This window comes from Carettochelys insculpta, chromosome 32 (assembly GCF_033958435.1).
Source record: "Carettochelys insculpta isolate YL-2023 chromosome 32, ASM3395843v1, whole genome shotgun sequence".
Classification (NCBI taxonomy): Eukaryota; Metazoa; Chordata; order Testudines; family Carettochelyidae; genus Carettochelys; species Carettochelys insculpta.
Genome location: NC_134168.1, coordinates 9,983,003 through 9,994,338, shown reverse-complemented (window position 1 = coordinate 9,994,338; position 11,336 = coordinate 9,983,003).

Here is an 11,336-nt window from a genome sequence, read left to right as displayed (position 1 = left end):
CAGCTCCAAGAGGCCTTGCGGACAGTGTCTTCGGTAAATAAAGAGCTGCCCATCGTACTGGAGCCCCCGGTAACGGTGGAGGAAAGCATGCGCCAGCGTACTCCATGCCGGACTTTCTGCACTGCTGGTGTTGAGAAGTCTCTGCAGCGCCTGGAGGCAGAAGACGTGGACCTGAGTGCGCATGCAAGTCATGCCCTGTCCTTCCTCCTCCAAGGGAACATGGAGGACCCCTGCAGAGACCAGGCGCAGTCCTGGCCAGAAGAACTCCAGGGTTGACCTCTGGAGATGGAACGGGAACTCCGGGAGTGGGACCAGGGTATTGAGGTGGTGTCAGAGCATGGACAGGATCAGCTGGTTGAGAACTAGTTCCCTCCCGTGCACGGAGAGACACCGGAGTCGTCCTGTCCACCCCTGCAACCGCTCAGCCACCCTGCTCCCTAAACCTTGCCAGTTTTCTGGCGGGGAGGGATGCGTGGTGGATAAATAAACGCCGAGATAGAGCAGCAGACCCATGCTCCACCGGATGGCCTAGAGCACGGGTGGGGGGGCAGCTCGTCTACCATCCAGCTCCACCCACCAGGCCAGAGCTCTTGCCCTGAGCCTCCCCCAGGATATAAAAGACCCAATACTGGGCCCCTTGGTAGGGCACCAGTATAGCCTCCTCCAGGGCTACTCCGCCCTGCCGTGCCAAAGGGCGGGATCCTTGAAGCCTAGGGGGAGGGGGCTCAGGACCCACAGAGGCCGGCCCAGGGCACTAAGGAAAGGCGGAAGGGTGGAGTTGGGGAGGAAAGACGGGGCGAAGGAGAACACCAACCGCACACCTAGGTCTTCAAGCGGCGTCAGGGGCACGTGCATGCCCACAACTCCAAGCCCCTCTCCACCACCTCCTGGGCGGTGGCCTTTGAAGCCAGGAAGAAAACAATCTTCCCGAAAATCCAGGGGCTGCCACCACAGCCGCGGGCCCCACCACACGTGTCAACGCTCGCACGTAGGTCTCCATGTGCAGCAAGGCAGCCACCAGGAGGCAGCGGATTCCGTCCCTCTTGATGAGAGCAGGGAAGGGGCCACAACCGTCGGGGGTGGTAGTCCCGGTGGAGGTGGAGGGAGCAGGGTGCGAGGCAGCAGCTGCCACCTGGGCATACTACCTAGGGGCCGAAGATTCGGAGCCCCCAGGCGCGGTGGTTGAAACAGTGGGGCAGGGAGAAGGGGGAGCTGCGCCGGATGTTGCAGCAGCAGGGGTAAGAACCCCTACCATGGGAGGTTTAGTCTTCCGGCCTGGACTCTTGCTTTCTTTTTCCCCTGGCCCTTCCCACCCTTTCAGGGGGGTGGGTTTGGGGGAGGGTCGCCACAGGACGCCGCAGCAGGGGTGGCAGGAGCCCCGGAACCTACACCCTTACCCTTGGCCAAAAAGATGGCGAGGACCCCAGCGGCCCTGGATGAGGAGGCCACCATTTCAGGGGTAGAGGGGGTGCTAGTGGAGGAGGAGGGCATCACCAGATGACCCCCCAGTGGCTGCAGAGGCCATGATGAGAGGTGCAAGGGTGAGGGAATTTATTGTTGGGGCACTTTAAGAGAGTGGGGGAAGGGAGGAGGAGAGGAGAAGGGAGGAAGGAAGTGGCTGCCTACCCCTCCCCCATTGGCCAGGCTGAGGACCTGGTGTAATGGAGTGGGGCGGGGGTGCATATGTGAGTTAGGCTGGATGTTCAAGGCAAGCAGCAGCTCCCAGTGGCTAAGGATGACCCTGGGGCTACAACTGGCAGATAACACCTCTGCCTAAACAAAGAGCAGGAAGAAGCTGAGCTGGGTTTTAAATTGGGGGCGGCAGTTAGAGGCTGGGAAAGGGAGAGCTGGAAGGCAGCCAGCCTGAGGAGGGGGAAAGCTACACCCCAGAGGGGCACCCCTCGGGGTCTTCCCCCCAGGACAGGTTGGAAGGACTGTTTTGGGCTGCTATGCTGTTGCTTCTGTGAGAAACTGGGCATCTGTTGCCTAATAAACCTGCTGTTGTACCTGCTGAGTGAAAGTCACTCCTGCCAGCGAACGGGGTGCAGTGCAGGGGGACCCCTGAACCCCATCACACTGGTGTCAGAAGTGGGATGCACTGCACCCACGGATGAGCTCCCAGCAGTGGCTGACTGAGCACCAGAGAAGGAACGAGTCTCACAAGAGTCAGAGGGGCTGGCGGCCAAGGCGGGTGGTGCTAACAATGGGCACTCGAATTGGGCCAAATCCGCCCCACAGACCAGCTCCTCAGGGGGACCAAATGCTCAGAGACCAGTTTACAGAGTGGGGGCAGCGCTACCTCTGTGGAGCAAGTGTCTCAAACACCTCGAGGTAGACGGGAAAAAGGTCACGGGGTTCTGGGACACAGGCGCTGACGTGACACTGGCCCGACGCGGGGTGGTGGCACCGGGCTGCATGATACCCGATTCCCACCTGACGATAACAGAAATTGATGGGACCCCTTTCAAAGTGCCCATGGCAAGGGTGCACCTGAAATGGGGGAAGAAGGAAGGCCCCAAGAAAGTGGGCGTGCACAGCCATTTGCCGGCAGATGTACTGATGGGGGCTAACCTGAAGAACTGGCAAGGTAAACGCCCTCATGCCCTGGTCCTGACCCGTAGCCAAAGAAAACAAGGGGTGCGCTCCCCAAATTCAGGGGTACAGGCCCAGCCAAAGCCACAGGGGCCAACCCTGAAAGAAAGGGGGCCCCCAAAAACCAGATCTCACAGGCCAGAAATGCTGGAGCCAGGCAGGGATGGGGAAGTAGCTTCCGCTCCTGCCCGAGCGGAAAAATTCCAGGCAAAGCAGCAGAGAAACCCCTCCTTGCAAAAGCTGAGGGAACTGGCCAGTCTCAGCCCAGCTCCACAGCTGGGGGAGGGCTGCAGGGAAAGATTCCTGTGAAAAAAGGAATTCCTGTACCGGGAATGGGCTCCCAGACGCAAAGCGGAGCCATGGAAGGTCCAGAGGCAACTGGTAGTTCCCCAAAAGTACCGGCGCAGGCTGCTGTACCTAGCCCATGATGTCCCGCTCGCAGGACACCAGGGGATCCACCGCACCAGGAGAAGGTTGTTACAAAACTTTTTCTGGCCAGGGATCTTTGCAGCTGTCCGTCTGTATTGCCTGTCCTGCGATCCCTGCCAGAGGGTGGGGAAAAGCCGGGACAAGGGGAAAGCTGCCTTGAGGCCACTGCCCATCATAGAGGAGCCTTTCCAGAAAGTGGCTATAGACATAGTGGGCCCCTTCAGCAAGGCAACGCGTTCGGAAAAAATATATATTTTGGTAGTGGTAAATTTTGCCACGCGATACCCAGAAGCAGTGGCCTTGACCTCTATCAACGCTAACACCGTGGCAAATGCACTGCTGTCAATTTTCAGCAAAGTGGGGTTCCCCAAGGAGGTCCTCACAAATCAGGGGTCCAACTTCATGTCGGCCCTACTGCAAAGCTTGTGGAACAAGTGTGGGGTCCGGCACACCTGGGCCACAGCCTACCACCCGCAGACCAATGGGCTGGTGGAGAGGTTCAATGGGACTCTAAAGCAAATGCTGAAAACCTTCATAAATCAATACCCCCATGACTGGGACAAGTACTTACCCCACCTGCTGTTTGCATACAGGGAGGTGCCCCAGGAATCCACGGGGTTCTCCCCGTTTGAGCTGCTGTATGGAAGGAGGGTACGGGGACCCTTGGACTTGCTCAAAAAAGAGTGGAAGGGAACGGCCTCTCCTAAAGGGGAGTCAGTGGTACAGTATGTACTAACCTTCCAGAAAAAACTCACCGAGCTCATGGGCCTGGCCAGGAAGAACCTCTCCATGGCCCAAAGGAAGCAAAAGGTCTGGTATGACCGTAACGCCAGGGCCCAAGCCTATGCCACCGGGGATCAAGTGATGGTCCTTATACCTGTGAGGCGGAACAAGTTGCAAGCGGCCTGAAATGGGCCCTTCAAGGTCATCAAACAGCTAAATAACGTGAATTATGTGGTGGAACTGTGAAACCGGGCCCACAGCCACCGGGTCTATCATGTAAACATGATAAAACCTTACTGGGACAGGCAAAACTTGGTGCTGGCCGTGTGCAAACACTGGGAGGGGCAGGGGGATGATCCCTTGGTGGATTTACTCACAAGGACTAAAGCCGGCTCCTTGCTGGAGTCTATTCCCCTCTCAGACCAGCTAACCCCTGCCCAGCAAACAAAGATCAAGGAGGTGCTGCATTTGCATCAACAGCTGTTCTCGGACAGACCCGGACGCACTAACCTGGCTGTCCACCAAATAAAAACAGGCACCCACGCCCCTATCAAGTGTGTGCCATTCAAAGCCACAGAAAGGACGGCTCAGGACATAGAGCGGGAGGTTAAAAACATGCTGGCTCTGGGGGTAATCCAACCCTCGTCCAGCCCCTGGGCCTCTCCAGTGGTGTTAGTCCCTAAAAAAGATGGGTCTGTTCAGTTTTGTGTGGACTATCGCAAGCTTAACGCCATCACTGTCTCGGACGCCTACCCCATGCCCAGGCCTAATAACCTTTTAAACAAGCTGGGGGGAGCCCGTTACCTCACCACCATAAACCTCACCAAGGGGTAGTGGCAAGTGCCATTAAACCAAGATGCCCGGCTAAAGTCGGCTTTCATCACTCCTGTGGGGCTCTACGAGTTCTTGGTCCTGCCCTTTGGCCTCAAGGGGGCACCCGCTACCTTCCAGCGTCTGGTGGACCAGCTACTGAAAGGGATGAAAAGCTTTGCCCTAGCTTACATGAACAACATTTGCATCTTCAGCCAAACGTGAAAGAACCATGTGTCCCAACTCAAGCAGGTGCTGGACCAACTCCAGAAGGCCGGTCTAACTATCAAGGCAGGAAAGTGCAAGGTGAAAATGGCTAAGGTAACCTACCTGGGCCACAAGGTGGGCAGCGGCTGCTTAAAGCCAGAGCCAGCTAAAGTGGAGGCTGTCAGAGACTGGCCAACACCCCAGACTAAAAAACAGGTCCAGGCCTTCATTGGGATGGCGGGGTACTTCCGGAGGTTTGTGCCCCACTTTAGCTCCATCGCAGCCCACCTCACGGAGCTGTGTAAAAAGGAAAAGCCTAACAAGGTGGTCTGAACCAAGCAGTGCCAAGAGGCCCTCTGCGCGCTAAAGGAGGCTCTGGTCAAGGCCCCAGTGCTGGTAAATCCAAACTTCAACAAGCCCTTCCTGGTGTTCACCAATGCCTCGAACGTGGGGCTGGGGGCGGTGCTAATGCAGGTAACTAACAAAGGGGAGAAACACCCCATCGTGTACCTAAGTAAGAAGCTGCTGCCCCGGGAGCAGAGCTACGCGGCCATAGAGAAGAAATGTCTGGCCATGGTGTGGGCGCTGGGAAAGCTGCAGCCATACCTGTTTGGACGGCGTTTCACCGTGTACACCAATCACTCACCCCTAACCTGGCTGCATCACATAAAAGGGGCCAACGCCAAGCTCCTGCGGTGAAGTCTGCTCCTGCAGGACTACGACATGGAGGTGGTCCACGTCAAGGGAAACAACAACACCATAGCCGATGCCCTGTCACGCAGGAATGGCCCCAAACTTCCCCAGGTCACTGGCTAAGTGACCCCGCTCAGTGCGGTCTGGAAGGGGGGAGAGATGTAATGGAGTGGGGGGGGGTGCATATGTGAGTCAGGCTGGATGTCCAAGGCAAGCAGCAGCTCCCAGTGGCTAAGGATGACCCTGGGGCTACAACTGGCAGATAACACCTCTGCCTAAATAAAGAGCAGGAAGAAGCTGAGCTGGGTTTTAAATCGGGGGCGGCAGTTAGAGGCTGGGAAAGGGAGAGCTGGAAGGCAGCCAGCCTGAGGAGGGGGAAAGCTACACCCCAGAGGGGCACCCCTCGGGGTCTTCCCCCCAGGACAGGTTGGAAGGACTGTCTCGGGCTGCTATGCTGTTGCTTCTGTGAGAAACTGGGCATCTGTTGCCTAATAAACCTGCTGTTGTACCTGCTGAGTGAAAGTCACTCCTGCCAGCGAACGGGGTGCAGTGCAGGGGGACCCCTAAACCCCATCACACCTGGTCAGGAGGGGGCAGGGCAGGAGGAGAGAGGGAGGAAAGGGAGGTTCAAGGAATGTCACAACTCCCAGCACAAGGTGATAAGCGGCTCCTCTAACTGCACTGGGATGTGTGGGGTGGGGGTGGTGAGTGAGTGGAAGGGGAGGGGCTCAGGCACCTAACAGAAAGAAAAAAGTGGGGGCCGTGAGCACAAGAGGGGGGGGCAAAATGGAAGGGGGGTAGAACCAGCCAAAGGAGGGGGGGGTTGGGGGGAGGAGTGTGCCCACGGGTGCCAGAGGGTGGGCCCACAACAGCTGCTCCAGAGCCTCACAGGAGCAGGAAGGAGGAAGGGGCAGTTGGTTAGAGTGGGGCTCAGATGGGAAGGGCCCCAGCAGTGGATGGGTGTGGGAAGGCCAGTGGGAAAGGCGGTGGCTGCAGGGGCAGGGCAGGGACCACACCCTAACACCCCACCCCCGACTATGCAGAAACCCCTCTGGATCCCCGGTGGAGAGGGGCCCCACCCAAACTCACTGCTCCCCAAGCCACTCCACAGGAGGCTGTGGAGGGGAGGCCAACTGCCGCTTTAAGAAAGCCCCTTACCACCTCCGAAGCAGTGAGGGTGCCGCAGCTGGCAGATGAAAGCGTGGAGCCAAAGAGGGGGCCAGCAGTCTCCCCACAAAGGATGGAAAGGGGGGGCCATCCTGCTAAGGGGCAGGGGGCAAGAGTCCCCCACACTCCACCCACCCAGTAGCTCCTGAGAAAACTAGGTGGAAAGGGTAGGGGAGTGGAGGGAGGCAGAAGCAGCCTGTTTGCCGGGGCACGAGAGAAGCTGGCTCAAGAAGTGGGGAGGGTGTCCCAAGAAGAGAGCCCCACGGAAGCTTCAAGCAGCCAGGGGCTGCCCACCCCCAGCACCACGTCTGCCCACCGTGGGGAGGGATCCCAAGCGGGGGAACAGACCCCACAGCAGTCCTGCAGGTCTCCTGCAGGGTGTGAGCACCTATTGGAAGGCTGGATGTGTTGGCGGACGCAGGCCGCCCACAACTGAAAGACCCCTCTCAGGATCAGGAGGGACCCACTAAAGGAACCGTGGCTCCAAATAGACACGAGGGACAACAAAAGAGAAACCAGGGTAGGGGTGAGGGTCAAATTTGAAACTGAGGGAACCAGAGGGGGACACCGAGCAGAGAACCCCGGACAGTGCCCACCGATCCTCAAAGGTGTCCAGGGAGTCGGTGGGCGATGCCCAGAGGAACTCTGCTCGGATTCCTGAGCAGATGGAGGAACGGAAGTAGGCCCCACACTCGCAGGTTGCCCCCTCTGCCAGCCTCCTCTCCCTGCTTTTGTAAATGGCCACTTTTGCCATAGCCAGGAGAAGGCACACGAGGAGGTCCTGCGACTTTGTGGGGCCACGGCTAGGGTGTGATAACATGAGGAGGTATGGGGAGAAGTGGAGCCAGAATCTCAAGAGGAGGTTGTGGAGGAGCCGGAAGAGGGGCTGCAGCCTGGCGCACTCAGTGTACATGTGCACCACGTCCTCCCTCATACCGCAGAAGGTGCAGGTGTCTGGGGTAGGGGTGAACCGAGCCAAGTACACGCCCGTGCTCACCGCTGCATGGAGAATCCTCCAGCTGATGTCCCCGGCGGGCCACGGAATCAAGGTAGAATAAAAGCTAGTCCACCCTCTGATGGTGGCAACCAGTCCTGCCATTTATTGTCAGGGCGGGACACAACGGTGGGTTAAGTGGAGCGTGTGAAGCACGAGCATGTACAAAAGATGTCTACGCGCAGTTCGGAAGAGGCCCGGCTGCAAGGTGTTTAGCCAGCTGGGATGATGAGGAGAGGGCTGTTGGCGGGGGGGGTCACGAGGCTGGGGGCCCACGGAGCGATCCGGAGGGCCAGGAGTAAGAGGGTGGCGTGGCGCACCCTCTCGCAGGACCCAATCGAGGTAGACATGAGCAGTGGCCGGCGGGGCAGTCTTCACTTCCTCGAGCACGTGCTGGGGGAAACGTAGGGTGCTGAGCCCCATGCTCCGAATGAGTGCCAGGGCCTCCATCCAGTATCCCCGGTCGTAGTCCAGGAGGTCTCCGACCCTGCTGATTCCACCGAGGACCAACCTCCAGTGCACCGCGGGAGACTCTGATGCCTGCAGATAAAGGTAAGGGTTGTGTAGCAGGGGCTCCATGAGGAGGTCTTCCCCCGTGGTGGCCCCTAAGGACCTGGAGGCTGCGAGCAGCCATCTAGTGCGGAGGAGGTCCTGGTAGATGGCCGGCAGCTCCGACAGGCCTCGCAGACAGTCTCTTGGGTAAATAAAGGAGCTGCCGGTCGTATTGGAGCCCCCGGTAACGGTGGAGGAAAGCATGTGCCAGCGTACTCCATGCCGGACTATCTGCACTGCTGGTGTGCAGCAGTCCCTGAAGGGCCTGGAGGTGGAAGACGTGGACCTGAGTGCGCATGCAAGTCATGCCCTGTCCTTCCTCCTCCAGGGGAAGATGGAGTACACCTGCAGGGACCCAGCGCAGTCCTGGGCAGAAGAAGTCCAGGGTTGACCTCTGGAAATGGACCGGGAACTCCGGGAGTGGGACCAGGGTGTTGAGGCGGTGCCAGAGCATGGACAGGATCAGCTGGTTGAGAACCAGGGCCCTCCTGCTCAGGGAGAGTGTGATGGAGTGTGGGGGGTGCATGTGTGAGTCAGGCTGGATGTCCGAGGCAAGCAGCAGCTCCCAGTGGCTAACGATGACCCTGGGGCTACAACTGGCAGGTAACACCTCTGCCTGAACAAAGAGCAGGGAGGAGCTGAGAGGGGTTTTGAATCGGGGGTGGCAGTTAGAGGCTAGGAAAAGGGAGAGCTGGAAGGCAGCCAGCCTGAGGAGGGGGAAGCTACACCCCAGAGGGGCATCCCTCGGGGTCTTCTCCCCAGGACAGGGTGGAAGGACTGTCTCTGGCTGCTATGCTGTTGCTTCTGTGAGAAACTGGACATCTGTTGCCTAATAAACCTGCTGTTGTACCTGCTGAGTGAGAGTCACTCCTGCCAGCGGACGGGGTGCAGTGCAGGGGGACCCCTGAACCTCATCACACTGGTGTCAGAAGTGGGATGCACTGCACCCACGGATGAGCTCCCAGCAGTGGCTGACTGAGCACCAGAGAAGGAAGGAGTCTCACAAGAGCCAGAGGGGGAACAGAGCCATTCCTGCAGCTGCTGCTGGTGAGTGGATACCCCGGGAGACAGCGGGGAGATGGATTATACCCGACTCCTGAAGGCAGAGCTAGCGGGGCTGTGCAGAGAGAGGGGCCTGACCGTGGGGAAGGTGACCAAGGCCCAGCTGATTGCACAGCTGGAAGAGAATGACCGCTCCGGGGGGGGCAGAGCCTGTCCCGGCAGAAAGTGGCCGGTCAGCCTCGGGAAGCGTTTCGGATTCTCCGACAGGAGCAGGGGCTTGACGCCGTCAGACAGACGCGGTGCCCGCCAGGTCGCGCTCAGCTAGCGGTGGTCCATCGCGGGCAGAGTCCCCCGCCGCAGAGCTGCGACGGCTGGAGCTCGAGGTGAAATTAAAGGAACTGGAGCACCAGGAACGGGAAAGAGAGCGTGAGCACCAGGAACGAGAAAGAGAGCGTGAGCACCAGGAACGGGAAAGAGAGTGTGAGCACGAGCGCCAGGAACGAGAAAGAGAGCGTGAGCACGAGTGCCAGCTACAAGAGAGACAGCGGGAGGAGAGAGAGCGAGAGCGGGAGCATGAGCGAACCATGGCAGAGGCGAGACGCCAAGAGGCCCCAGCTGCGGTAAGCGGGGAGAGGGCCAGACGGCTCGGGGTGGCCAGTCACTTGGAGACGCGTGTGCTGGCCCAGTGTCAGGACCCAGGGGACATGGACGAGTTCCTTACCGCCTTTGAGCGAGCCTGTGAGTTACATGAGGTTCCCCCAGATGAGTGGCTCCAGCACCTCACCCCCTTGCTGGGCCAGAAGGCCGCAGCGGTGCTCAGCCAGCTGGTGGGGCTGCAGCCTGGGGACTCTGAACGGTTCAAACAGGCCCTGCTGCATAAGTTCGGGCTGACTCCGGAGATGTACAAAAAGAAGTTCCAGGAGGCGCAGAAGAGGCCAGAGGAAACCCATGTAGATACAACCGCCCGCCTGAAGCAATACTACCAGAAGTGGGCGTTCGGAATGGGAGTCCAGTCCGTAGAGGACCTGATCGAGCTGGCGGTCGTGGAGCGATTCTACGAGATGTGCGCACCTGACCTGAGGGTGTGGCTCGTGGACCGGAAGCCAGGGGACTCACATGATGCAGGGAAACTGGCAGATGACTTCACAAACAGCCGGGCCAGGTTTGAAAGTGAGCCCCACAAAGAGAGGGAGTCTCGGAGAGAGAGGGAGTCCCGGAGGGAGAGGGAGTCCTGGAGAAACCGAGAATCTCAGAGAGACTGGTCCCTAACTGTACGACAGAGGGGACCACCTCTTGGGCAAGCCCAGGAAAGAGGGGCCAGCCACCCACCCCCCAGAGAGCCAAACAAAGCCCGGACAGAGCAGCCGGCCCTAGGGACACAACAAGACCCAGGCTGTTATCGCTGTGGGCGAAAGGGGCATACAGCAGCCCAGTGCCCCAGGCTCCCAGAGAGGTTGAGCAGGCCGGGGGGTCATGGAGTCAACTGGGTGGGGTCCCAGAAGCCAGAGGGGCTGGCGGCCAAGGCGGGTGGTGCTGACAATGGGCACTCGGATTGGGCCAAGTCCACCCCACAGACCAGCTCCTCAGGGGGACCAAATGCTCAGAGGTCAGTTTACAGAATGGGGGCGGCACTACCTCTGTGGAGCAAGTGTCTCAAACACCTCGAGGTAGACGGGAAAAAGGTCACGGGGTTCTGGGTCACAGGCGCTGACGTGACACTGGCCCGAACCGGGGTGGTGGCACCAGGCTGCATGATACCCGATTCCCACCTGACGATAACAGGAATTGATGGGACCCCTTTCAAGGTGCCCATGGCGAGGGTGCACCTGAAATGGGGGAAGAAGGAAGGCCCCAAGGAAATGGGCGTGCACAGCCATTTGCTGGCGGATCTACTGATGGGGGCTGACCTGGAGAACTGGCAAGGTGAACGCCCTCATGCCCTGGTCCTGACCCATAGCCAAAGAAAACGAGGGGTGCGCTCCCCAGATTCAGGGGTACAGGCCCAGCCAAAGTCACAGGAGCCACAGGGGCCAACCCTGAGAGAAAGGGGACCCCCAAAAACCAGGTCTCACAGGCCAGGGGTGCTGGAGCCAGGCAGGGATGGGGAAGTAGCACCCGCTCCTGCCCGAGCGGAAGAATTCCAGGCAGAGCAGCAGAGAGACCCCTC